Source organism: Scardinius erythrophthalmus (assembly GCF_964197995.2).
Source record: "Scardinius erythrophthalmus genome assembly, chromosome: 10".
Taxonomy (NCBI): Eukaryota; Metazoa; Chordata; class Actinopteri; order Cypriniformes; family Leuciscidae; genus Scardinius; species Scardinius erythrophthalmus.
In genome coordinates this window covers 7,069,899-7,082,398 of record NC_138230.1, presented here as the reverse complement: position 1 = coordinate 7,082,398, position 12,500 = coordinate 7,069,899, and the positions used below count along the sequence as shown (strand labels likewise).

The 12,500-nt window shown below is 35.4% G+C and overlaps 1 long non-coding RNA gene across 1 annotated transcript in view; it reads left to right on the top strand.

Annotated features, from left to right (window-relative positions):
- The first annotated feature begins 9,096 nt into the window (after positions 1-9,096).
- LOC308697538 overlaps positions 9,097-12,500 on the top strand; it is a 14,835-nt gene continuing 11,431 nt past the window's right edge. The window contains exon 1 of the long non-coding RNA XR_014030949.1: positions 9,097-9,411. This is a non-coding gene — a long non-coding RNA (uncharacterized lncRNA). The remainder of the gene's footprint in view (positions 9,412-12,500) is intronic.

Sequence of the window (12,500 nt, the reverse complement as noted above, 5' to 3'; positions counted from 1 at the left end):
TTTAGCTTTATTTTAGGATAATTCAAGCCAAATTCAGACATAGTGCTGCTATTACGGAGCAAACATCTTATCAATAAAGCACAATTGTTTCATAAAAGTTTGTTTATGGCTTTAGCGCTGTGGAGAAAAGCAGTCTCTACAACAGCTCCCGGTACATCCGGAAGAATATTCCGTCTGGGAAGTTGCTTTGTCAGCGAGCTGACACACTGAAGTGATCGCGCGGATCATCAAAAGTTATAAAGACCTCAGAACAGCCTTTGTCTTTCAGAAGATGCGACTCCAGACTTCTGATTCATTCTGCTGAATGCAGCGTTTCTCTGATGAATCAATGCAGGCGAAACTAATCAAGTCAAGTTTATTGTCACTCCTCTATCAAAGACCATTTCCACCACATCAGAAACAAATATTAAAATAGTCAATTATGACAAAAAGTCTTTTTATATTATATTTTTGACTTTTCATCTCAATTGACTAACTGATAATTATGACTATCTCATAATTGAGTAACTTATAATTATGACTTTTTGTCTCATAATTTTGACTTTTTAGCTCATACTTGACTAACTCATAATTATGACTTTTTGTCTCATAATAATGACTTTATATTAAAATGATGTGATAAATAGTAAAAAACGTGGACAAGTCGAAATGAGGTAAGGAATTATAAAAAATTGTCATAATTATGACTCGGTATGTCATAATTTGGACTTTGTCTCATAATTGACTATCATAATTTAGACTTTTATCTCATAATTATTTGCATAAATTTGACTTTTTATCTAATAATTGACTAACTCATAATTATGACTTGCGTGATGACTTTTTATCTCATCATTATGATTTGTATCTCAATTGACTAACTGATAATTATGACTTTACCTCATAATTGACTAACTCATAATTATGACTTGCGTGATGACTATTTGTCATTATGATATCATCATTATGACTTTTTATCTCATCATTTTGACTTTTTATCTCAAATGACTAACTGATAATTATGACTTTTTATCTCAATTGACTAACTGATAATTATGACTATCTCATAATCGACTAACTGGTAATTATGACTTTATCTCATAATTGACTATCTCATTTTTGACCTTTTATCTCAATTGACTAACTCATAATTATGACTTTTTATCTCATAATTGACTAACTCATAATTATGACTTACCTCATAATTTGACTTTTAAATCTCATAATTGACTAACTCATAATTATGACTTTTTATCTCATAATTTTTACTTTTTATCTCGTAATTGACTAACTCATAATTATGACTTACCTCATAATTTGACTTTTAACTCTCATAATTGACTAACTCATAATTATGACTTTTTATCTCATAATTTTTACTTTTTATCTCGTAATTGACTAACTCATAATTATGACCTACCTCATAATTTGACTTTTAAATCTCATAATTGACTAACTCATAATTATGACTTTTGATCTAATAATGATGTTATTTAATGTCACAATTATTTTTTACTAATGTGGCAGAAATAGGCTTCCATACTCCTCTCATTAGAGTGAGAAAAAAAGAAAGAACCTGGTTTGTTTTGACTGATTTGACTTTTAACTCTCATAATTGACTAACTCATAATTATGACTTTTTATCTCATAATTTTTACTTTTTATCTCGTAATTGACTAACTCATAATTATGACCTACCTCATAATTTGACTTTTAAATCTCATAATTGACTAACTCATAATTATGACTTTTGATCTAATAATGATGTTATTTAATGTCACAATTATTTTTTACTAATGTGGCAGAAATAGGCTTCCATACTCCTCTCATTAGAGTGAGAAAAAAAGAAAGAACCTGGTTTGTTCAAAACTAAAGGTCCAAAACTGCTTTTGATCCCTTCATTATTTGTGTGTGGAGGTAGCGATGAGAACAAACCCCGAACACTAAGTATTAAGCTTCAGTGTGTAACTCGTCCTGCAGTGTTTGTGCTACAGACTTAAACGCTACTTTACAAAATCATCAGATTTAAGGATTTGCGCCTGACAATGGACCAAATCAAATGAAGCTTTTGCAGGATAATGTAAGGCAAATGAAAACAGGTGCTGAATGTGTAGAAGCAGGTTCAAACCTTTTATTTCCACTGTTCCTCCTAATGGAGAGTTTAAACCTTAATCTCAGAGGAGCGTCACCCTTCATCCGACGCTTCAGTGCTCATGAAGATAGGGAATCCTCCGCGGAGGACCTTTTGACCCGTACCCTCGTGACCCTCTCCGCTCCAGTGGTCATTAGAGGGGACGGGACGGGGCTCTGACAAGCTCTCACACATGGGGTTTCTCTTGAGAAAATCAGCTATCAGTCTAATCTGTGTGGCTCAGGAGGCTTGAGAGACATTAATCTTATTTGTCATAACCGGTCTCCAGGGAACAGACCCCACCGGCCCGACCCACGGCCCAACTGGAGGGGAAAGGGGGGTGCGCCCCGGGAAACCCCATATCGCACTCCTGCAGTCCCTGAAGCTAATTAGATGTGAGAGTTAAAGAAACTACGAGGGGGACAAAGGCCACATTATGTAGATTACCGTTTCATTTTGGGCCTTTCGAGAGCGAACGGAGAAGATTAAGAAAACAGGGGCATGCGGACAGACTGATAACCCTGCTTCGGCTCAGACAGCCGGGGATATATTCCTCGACCGGATGCTTATTTCGGTCAGTCCCAAACATGCTGATTCGACAAAGAGTTCCTAAAATCTTAAAAGGTTAAAGCTATCTAATCCAGTGGTTCTCAACGGGTGGATCACGACCCAGAAATGTGTCTGTTCTGATGGGTTGCGGACGGCGGGAAAAACAGCGTAATAAAATGCAACTAACCTAATAATTATAATTAGAGATATGAAAGGCTGGCCTTCCAGTCATACAGTATTTAGGTGCAAAATCATGTTACTTGTAGAAATTAGTTAAATAGACGTGCAACATGAAGACAACATACACATGCTCACATCTCCATAAGACAGGCATAAACTACATAAGGTAAATGAAAACAGACTATGTTAAATTCCCATTAAATGCAAACTGATATGCATAGACCTTAAATTCAATATAAGTCACTTTGGATAAAAGTATCTGCCAAATGCTTGACACTTTTAGGTTTTGTGCTCTGAAATACAGTGGTGGCAACTGTGTCATAAAACCAGAATAATTGAACCTTTAAAACCTGATAGTAAAAATGATTTGATTTTAAGTACATTTTTGTTTACTTTCCTATGATGAGAAATTGGGTTCCCACAAAAAAAAAAAAAAAAAAAAACCTGGTTCCTGAAGCAAAACCAGCTGAAAAACAAAAGCACTGATCTAATAAATGATGCATTTTTATGGTTAAAAATGGTTTTGTGCTGGCTGAGAGTATGAAACCATAAAAACTGAAGAAACCTTTCAACTCAACATTTCAATGTTTAATTTTAAGGACATTTTTGTTTACTTTTCTATGATGAACAATTGGGTTCCTACTAAAAAGAGATCTGGTTCCTGAAGCCAAACCAGTTGAAAAACAAAAGCACTGAACTAATAAACGGCGCAGAGGTAAGAAGCACAAACTAAACCCTGTATGAAATCGTCCGAAATTCACATTAATCAGCGTGGCGCACACAACAGTTGACGACGACCGACAGTGGCAGCCGACAATTTGAGCCGAACGTGGCCGGAGGCTGAGGACAGTTAAGACCTCTTCTGTTCTGTGACCTTTAATTGGGACAATGCCGCATCTAAGACTCTCTTTGTCTTTGGGCCGGTGGAGGCATCATTAAGGCGGTGTGTGGGCGCAGAACTGAAGCCAGCACTGTCATTGTCATTAGCAGAGTCCGGCCAAAGATGTGTGAAGACATCCAGGCCACTGCGTTCAATGAAGAACAAATAAAGAGAGCAGGACAAAGGAAGGCCAACTGGTAAATTGAGGGTACACATGTGGAGCGGAGAACTCTAACCTGTTTTACATAGAGCCGATCAACAGGGGAATAGGGCGGATTAGCATTTTTATTGCGCAGCGGAAAGTCCCAGCATTCTCCGTCGTGTCACCTGTCCCGTGCCTTCGAGGCTCGGCTGGAAACCTCAACACGTGTGGTACGCCTGCAGATTATGCATGTGTGTATGAGACATGGATGATTGGTGAATAACATCAATAAAATGTTTCTTCCCGGAGGAAATTTATTTTTGTAGCTTTGTGTTCTCAATTATGTTTCACTGAAATAAATGAATGAAATGTTTCTCTTCCTGAGGAATAAAAAATGAGTCAAGTGTTGAGTACAGACAGAGCTATACAATTAATGTGAAAGGTTTATATAATGAGATTATATTCTTGAACTGAGTTCCATGTTAATGTTTAGGGAAGCTCATACAGAAAGAAAGAAAAATCATAATTGAGATATCAGATAATATCTCAGGTTTTTTCTCCAAGAAATCAATGAGATTAAATGGCGAGGAAATGGAGGCTTTTACTTTTTTTTTCTCCTGAGAAAAAAACTCTCTGTAATCTTGCATCTAGTTTCAGAAAGTCTCAAACTGTGCCAAAATATCAAAGTCTGCAATTACTCTGAATATAAACTCAAACATTTCTCATCAAATGGTCAGGACGGCTCTCTAAATTATTTTTTATAGCTCTCTACATGTGTTACTGTATACTCATTTGTGTTTCTTTTTATTTCCTTAAGGAACATCTGAGACAAAGTTGATAGTTCAATGAATCATAACTGAGGATTTAATTTAATCTCATGAACCATTAATGAGCAACTTCTGAATTCTGTCTGTGAACATGCATATATATACTGCTCAGGTACAATTTGCATTTGGGAGATACTTTATCCAAAGCAACTTTACATTATCAGTCCTTGCTTTCCTTGGAAATCGAACCCATGACCCTGGCGTTGCTAGCGCCATTCTCTACTGTTTGAACCACAGACATCTTATGATATAATAAGAGAATTGTGATATTTTATCTATATTAGCACTCTACATACAATGGCATTTCCCTAACACCAATAAATGTTGATCATGGTTCTGTAACACATGCTGTGACCAATGGTTTTTTTAAACTCATGCTTCTCTGCAGTTTGTCCCATATCAGCTTCTGAACCAAAAATCCCTGAATCACCATCGTCTCTTTTGGGTCTGTTTCTGTAAGTCCTTTCCAAAAACACTCTCAAAGGAATATTTTATTTCTCACATGTTGCTCTTTCATATATTAGGGGTTCTCAGATACATTTAAGCATCAACTTTGTCTCAGATGTTTGACGTGTAGGCTACTATATTGCACTTAAAACTCTGTAGGAGATTTCAACCAACCGATCTCTTGGAGTATTTATTGAGCATGTACCACAACAAAGCTGGCATGAAGTTGGTTTGACGTTGGACGTTCGATATTCGCATATTTAGGGACCGTCTCAAAATTACATGCGACATTGGTATAAACGTTTCTAACTTCAATAGCATTTGAAGACAATGACTTACAGTCATAAAACCAACTGTACATTGTTCATCTAGGTGTCAGGTATGATGCACACCTTTTAGATTTTTGATATTTATGACAATAAACTGTTAAATCATATGCAAATATTGTTATGTATTTCACTACTGTATGGGGTCATACACAAAATATGACAATATTTAAAGCTCAATAGCATTTGAAGACAATGACTTACAGTCATAAAACCAACTGTACATTGTTCACCCAGGTCTCATGTATGATGCACACCTTTTAGATTTTTGATATTTATGACAATAAACTGTTAAATCATATGCAAATATTGTTATGTATTTCACTGCTGTATGGGATCATACACAAAATATGACAATATTTAAAGCTCAATAGCATTTGAAGACAATGACTTACAGTCATAAAACAAACTGTACATTGTTCACCCAGGTCTCATGTATGATGCACACCTTTTAGATTTTTGATATTTATGACAATAAACTGTTAAATCATATGCAAATATTATTATGTATTTCACTACTGTATGGGGTCATACACAAAATATGACAATATTTAAAGCTCAATAGCATTTGAAGACAATGACTTACAGTCATAAAACCAACTGTACATTGTTCACCCAGGTCTCATGTATGATGCACACCTTTTAGATTTTTGATATTTATGACAATAAACTGTTAAATCATATGCAAATATTGTTATGTATTTCACTACTGTATGGGGTCATACACAAAATATGACAATATTTAAAGCTCAATAGCATTTGAAGACAATGACTTACAGTCATAAAACCAACTGTACATTGTTCATCTAGGTGTCAGGTATGATGCACACCTTTTAGATTTTTGATATTTATGACAATAAACTGTTAAATCATATGCAAATATTATTATGTATTTCACTACTGTATGGGGTCATACACAAAATATGACAATATTTAAAGCTCAATAGCATTTGAAGACAACGACTTACAGTCATAAAACAAACTGTACATTGTTCACCCAGGTCTTATGTATGATGCACACCTTTTAGATTTTTGATATTTATGATAATAAACTGTTCAATCATATGCAAATATTGTTATGTATTTCACTACTGTATGGGGTCATACACAAAATATGACAATATTTAAAGCTCAATAGCATTTGAAGACAACGACTTACAGTCATCAAACCAACTGTACATTGTTAATCTAGGTGTCAGGTATGATGCACACCTTTTAGATTTTTGATATTTATGACAATAAACTGCTAAATCATATGCAAATATTGTTATGTATTTCACTACTGTATGGGGTCATACACAAAATATGACAATATTTAAAGCTCAATAGCATTTGAAGACAATGACTTACAGTCATAAAACCAACTGTACATTGTTCACCCAGGTCTCATGTATGATGCACACCTTTTAGATTTTTGATATTTATGACAATAAACTGTTAAATCATATGCAAATATTGTTATGTATTTCACTACTGTATGGGATCATACACAAAATATGACAATATTTAAAGCTCAATAGCATTTGAAGACAATGACTTACAGTCATAAAACCAACTGTACATTGTTCATCTAGGTGTCAGGTATGATGCACACCTTTTAGATTTTTGATATTTATGACAATAAACTGCTAAATCATATGCAAATATTGTTATGTATTTCACTACTGTATGGGATCATACACAAAATATGACAATATTTAAAGCTCAATAGTCGTTGTCTTCAAATGCTATTGAGCTTTAAATATTGTCATATTTATCAAAAATCTAAAAGGTGTGCATCATACATAAGACCTGGGTGAACAATATACAGTTGGTTTGATGACTGTAAGTTGTTGTCTTCAAATGCTATTGAGCTTTAAATATTGTCATATTTTATGTATGACCCCATACAGTAGTGAAATACATAATAATATTTGCATATGATTTAACAGTTTATTATCATAAATATCAAAAATCTAAAAGGTGTGCATCATACATAAGACCTGGGTGAACAATGTACAGTTGGTTTTATGACTGTAAGTCGTTGTCTTCAAATGCTATTGAGCTTTAAATATTGTCATATTTTGTGTATGATCCCATACAGTAGTGAAATACATAACAATATTTGCATATGATTTAACAGTTTATTGTCATAAATATCAAAAATCTAAAAGGTGTGCATCATACATAAGACCTGGGTGAACAATGTACAGTTGGTTTTATGACTGTAAGTCGTTGTCTTCAAATGCTATTGAGCTTTAAATATTGTCATATTTTGTGTATGATCCCATACAGTAGTGAAATACATAACAATATTTGCATATGATTTAACAGTTTATTGTCATAAATATCAAAAATCTAAAAGGTGTGCATCATACATGAGACCTGGGTGAACAATGTACAGTTGGTTTTATGACTGTAAGTCGTTGTCTTCAAATGCTATTGAGCTTTAAATATTGTCATATTTTGTGTATGACCCCATACAGTAGTGAAATACATAATAATATTTGCATATGATTTAACAGTTTATTGTCATAAATATCAAAAATTTAAAAGGTGTGCATCATACCTGACACCTAGATTAACAATGTACAGTTGGTTTGATGACTGTAAGTCGTTGTCTTCAAATGCTATTGAGCTTTAAATATTGTCATATTTTGTGTATGACCCCATACAGTAGTGAAATACATAACAATATTTGCATATGATTGAACAGTTTATTATCATAAATATCAAAAATCTAAAAGGTGTGCATCCTACATGAGACCTGGGTGAACAATGTACAGTTGGTTTTATGACTGTAAGTCGTTGTCTTCAAATGCTATTGAGCTTTAAATATTGTCATATTTTGTGTATGACCCCATACAGTAGTGAAATACATAATAATATTTGCATATGATTTAACAGTTTATTGTCATAAATATCAAAAATCTAAAAGGTGTGCATCATACATGAGACCTGGGTGAACAATGTACAGTTGGTTTTATGACTGTAAGTCATTGTCTTCAAATGCTATTGAGCTTTAAATATTGTCATATTTTGTGTATGACCCCATACAGTAGTGAAATACATAATAATATTTGCATATGATTTAACAGTTTATTGTCATAAATATCAAAAATCTAAAAGGTGTGCATCATACCTGACACCTAGATGAACAATGTACAGTTGGTTTTATGACTGTAAGTCATTGTCTTCAAATGCTATTGAGCTTTAAATATTGTCATATTTTGTGTATGATCCCATACACAGTAGTGAAATACATAACAATATTTGCATATGATTTAACAGTTTATTGTCATAAATATCAAAAATCTAAAAGGTGTGCATCATACCTGACACCTAGATGAACAATGTACAGTTGGTTTTATGACTGTAAGTCATTGTCTTCAAATGCTATTGAAGTTAGAAACGTTTATACCAATGTCGCATGTAATTTTGAGACGGTCCCTTAATATGCGAATATCGAACGTCCAACGTCAAACCAACTTCATGCCAGTCACAAGCTACATTTCCTCGTGTTGTCTTGCCACAAGTCCATCCAAGTAAATATTTTAATGTTAGATTATTGTCTGATGAGGGAGATTACAGTATACAAACCTGAGAAATATGTTCCTTGACAGTATTTCAGCAATCAGTGTGTCGTCTGTTTGTTTGGAATCTGAACTAGCGAATCGAAGCCGACTCTCGAATGAATCAGTGTTTGTAGTCGGTTCTTTCAAACGAATCAACCGGGTCACAGAATGATTCGCGATAAATTCTGAATCATTCGAACAGTTCCAAGACACTTCTCTGATTGCGTTCACATAAAATATTTGTTCAAAAATTCCGATTCAGTCACGAACAAAACACCACAGCTCATTTACTGACGCGCTGATTCGTTTTTTGGAAACAAAACTTTACAAACGCAACCTGTCGTTTGTCAGGGACGAAGACGTGTTTAATCAGTTCAACACCTGCACGTGCTACAGGTAAAGACATTTCACACCTGAATAATATCAAAACACATAACAACAGCCTTCATGTGAAGACTTAAAAAACAAACAAGAATGTGGCATTACCTTGTTGTGATGTATCATGTCAATTCCATGATACAAATAGTAATTATTTAATACCGTATACATTTCTACATTAATATTACCATCCCTGTAATGTACCACGGTATTTCCACAGTATGCTACTTTTATGAAATATTGAGAACCATCATTGAGTGTCATGTGATGTGAATCAGTCTTTTAGAGATGTTTTGTGGAGCAGTTAAGTTAATTCTATATTTCGTTGTAACTCTATGTTTATTGCTGCTTGTGATTTAGGATTATTTATGAATGGTTTTGGAAATCTTTTTATGCACATTAGATTTGTTAGTAATAAAAAGACACTTTCTGTGTTCATCCCTGTTTTACCTAGATTATGACTGGCAGTGGTTGGCTTACATAATGTGGTATATAGCTGTAAAATTATTCTAGCATATATAGCATATTAGACCAGATATGGTCTTGGGTGAATGTGACGTTTTGAAATATGAAATTTGATACTTCTGATTTCACTCTTTGCTATCTCATATCTGATCCAAGTGTTGAAGCCCCTTCTCAAACTTTAGAGGAGTCGCATTGCTATCTGTGAGAAACAATTGAGATATTAAACAGATCTCATTTGTGTATTTCTTTCCCACGGGTTCACACATCTTCTACCACCTGAGGAAGACGCTGTGATGGAAATGGGCCCTGTTTTCAGCCAATCAGGTGTTCTCCTGCCCCACGTCCTCGTCTTCACCCACTTCTCTCCATTACATCGGTGCTCGGGCTCTTGATGAGTCGAGTGCGTTCGCATCGAGGAAGATGGAGGCAGGCGGAGTTGTTTAGTCTCTGAGAGATGAAGTGACTAGCGTAGCGTCGGCGCAGTGCAGTCAGTGGAGGTTTGTGTGGCTCGAGCAATCTCATTATCCCTTAAACTGGAGACGCAGAGTCTATCAGTGTCGAGAGACTGACATCAGATACGGGGAACAGGGGCGTCCGTGGGTCTCCATGCAAATGACCTTGCTTCCCTCTGTCTCTCTTTCTTCAAGAATCTTGTAAAAAGCATTAAGCTGCCTTTGGCACATTGGTGTTGTGTTGAAAATGTATACTGAAAAGCATGATATATCTGGAAAATATTGGATAATATACAAGAATCATTAAAGATATCTTAAAATCCTTTTTGATTCTTCACAAACTTTTGGTAGTTTTATTTTTAAGGCCCTATATTGTTCAATTCTAGACATACAGGGATGTCAATGTGGCTCAATGAGCAAACTGTTCAATTGTCCACATTTCCTCACATCTCCTCTATCAAAGCAATTGTCTGAGTGCCAAAAATATTATTTTTCCAAAGTTTGCATGCGTGTATCATAAGAAGCATTTAAGATACCTCAATATTCTTTTAGAGGATATAGTTCTTGCCAAACTTTTCTTTTGGAATCTTCCTTTTTTTAATCCGTGTATTATTAAATTTCAGAGAGATTGGGATCTCAATGCAGCTCCATGTGCAAATAGTTGAATTTTACTAATTTTTAATGGTCGAAAACCAAATGTGGTTAAAGACAGTTAAAACATGCGCTCTGTTCCTCTCTGTCGTACTCTTACGCATACGTTTTAATGCATTACTTTTTCTCTCTTTATAATTAATGAAACGGACACATTAATTTGACGGCCCTACTAAAACGTGCGCTCATCCTGTGGTGTTTGTGTGTGAGATCAGGAGTGTTTTTCATTGCCTGCCTCTGTATCGTGTGCTGGTCTCTGCATGGCCAGATGATCAGTGGTTTGGATGCAGAATGCAGGGCTGTACTGCGACTGCATGCTGTGCTGTGCAGGGTTTTTGGCAGCGTGCATCACTGTAAAGCAGATGCACTTCACCCTGTGCCACGCCGGCACAAGCCACAACTGTCAGGCCTCGACGTCAGGGTTTTCTGCCATCTGGAGCCGAGATCTAGACGAGATGGAGACCGGTGCGTCACAGCTGATTCTCAATGGCAGGTCACCACACCAGATCAGATAAACATGATGTGTCACTATCCTCTGCGCCTTATCGCTCAGAAGTTAATCGGGAGACTTTTTGTTTTGGGGTCTGCTTTGTCTTTGATGTTTCTCATAAAACACTTTGAGAAACAAAACTTGAATCAAATGAGTCAATACTCATCATTTGATGAGAAATGTTTGAGTTCATATTGAGTGCCGACTCTGGCGTCTTTGGCAAACCGGAGCATGGTTTGAGAACTTATTGAGATCTCCTCTGAAACTCTAGATTACTGGGGTCTTTTTCTTTTTAAGAGAAAATGCACTACTCCATTTAATCTCATTGCTATCTAGGAGAAACAACTGAGACATTAAAGAGGTCTGGGATTTATTTTTTGTAAGGGATTTTTTAATGATCAATTACTGTCAGCTATTTTTCCTGATTTGACAGCTTGACAAATCCGAGCACAGTTTGAGACATTGTTGAGATCTTTTACTGGGGTCATTTAAAAAAAAAAAAACTATATAACACTGATCCCTATTGTTTTTTTTACTGGTACTCTTCAGTATTGAATAAAATATAAAGGTTTTCAATCATCTTGTATTTCTCTCGGCTTGTCAACCATCTTGGCCTTTTTTTTTTTCTGTGGTTTTTGCGGTGTATTTAAGCCTTTGCTTCAAAGGGTGCATGTGATGCAAAACTTTAAATATTAGAAGGGTGTGTAATGTTGTGTTACCTTTTGTAACAGCTTTCATGTCGGCAACACACATATGATGCCAAAAAAAATCCAAAAAAATGATTTTTCGCATATCCAGATGGGTTTTTGAATGTCTGGACAGCAAAACAAAATTTGGAGGTGGTTTGAAATGCAATTCCAATGAGATTTTTCCAGATGCGTCTCAGTCTAGAGGCTCTGGTTGCTCAAATCAGATTTCACATTGTCTTTTTGAAATTCAGCATGACACACAATTATAACACCTCAATTTTTCCTACATCTGTGTTGAAAGCCCCGTCAAATACATGGGTCGGATACACACCAACGGATGCGTTTCCCAAAATCAGCGTT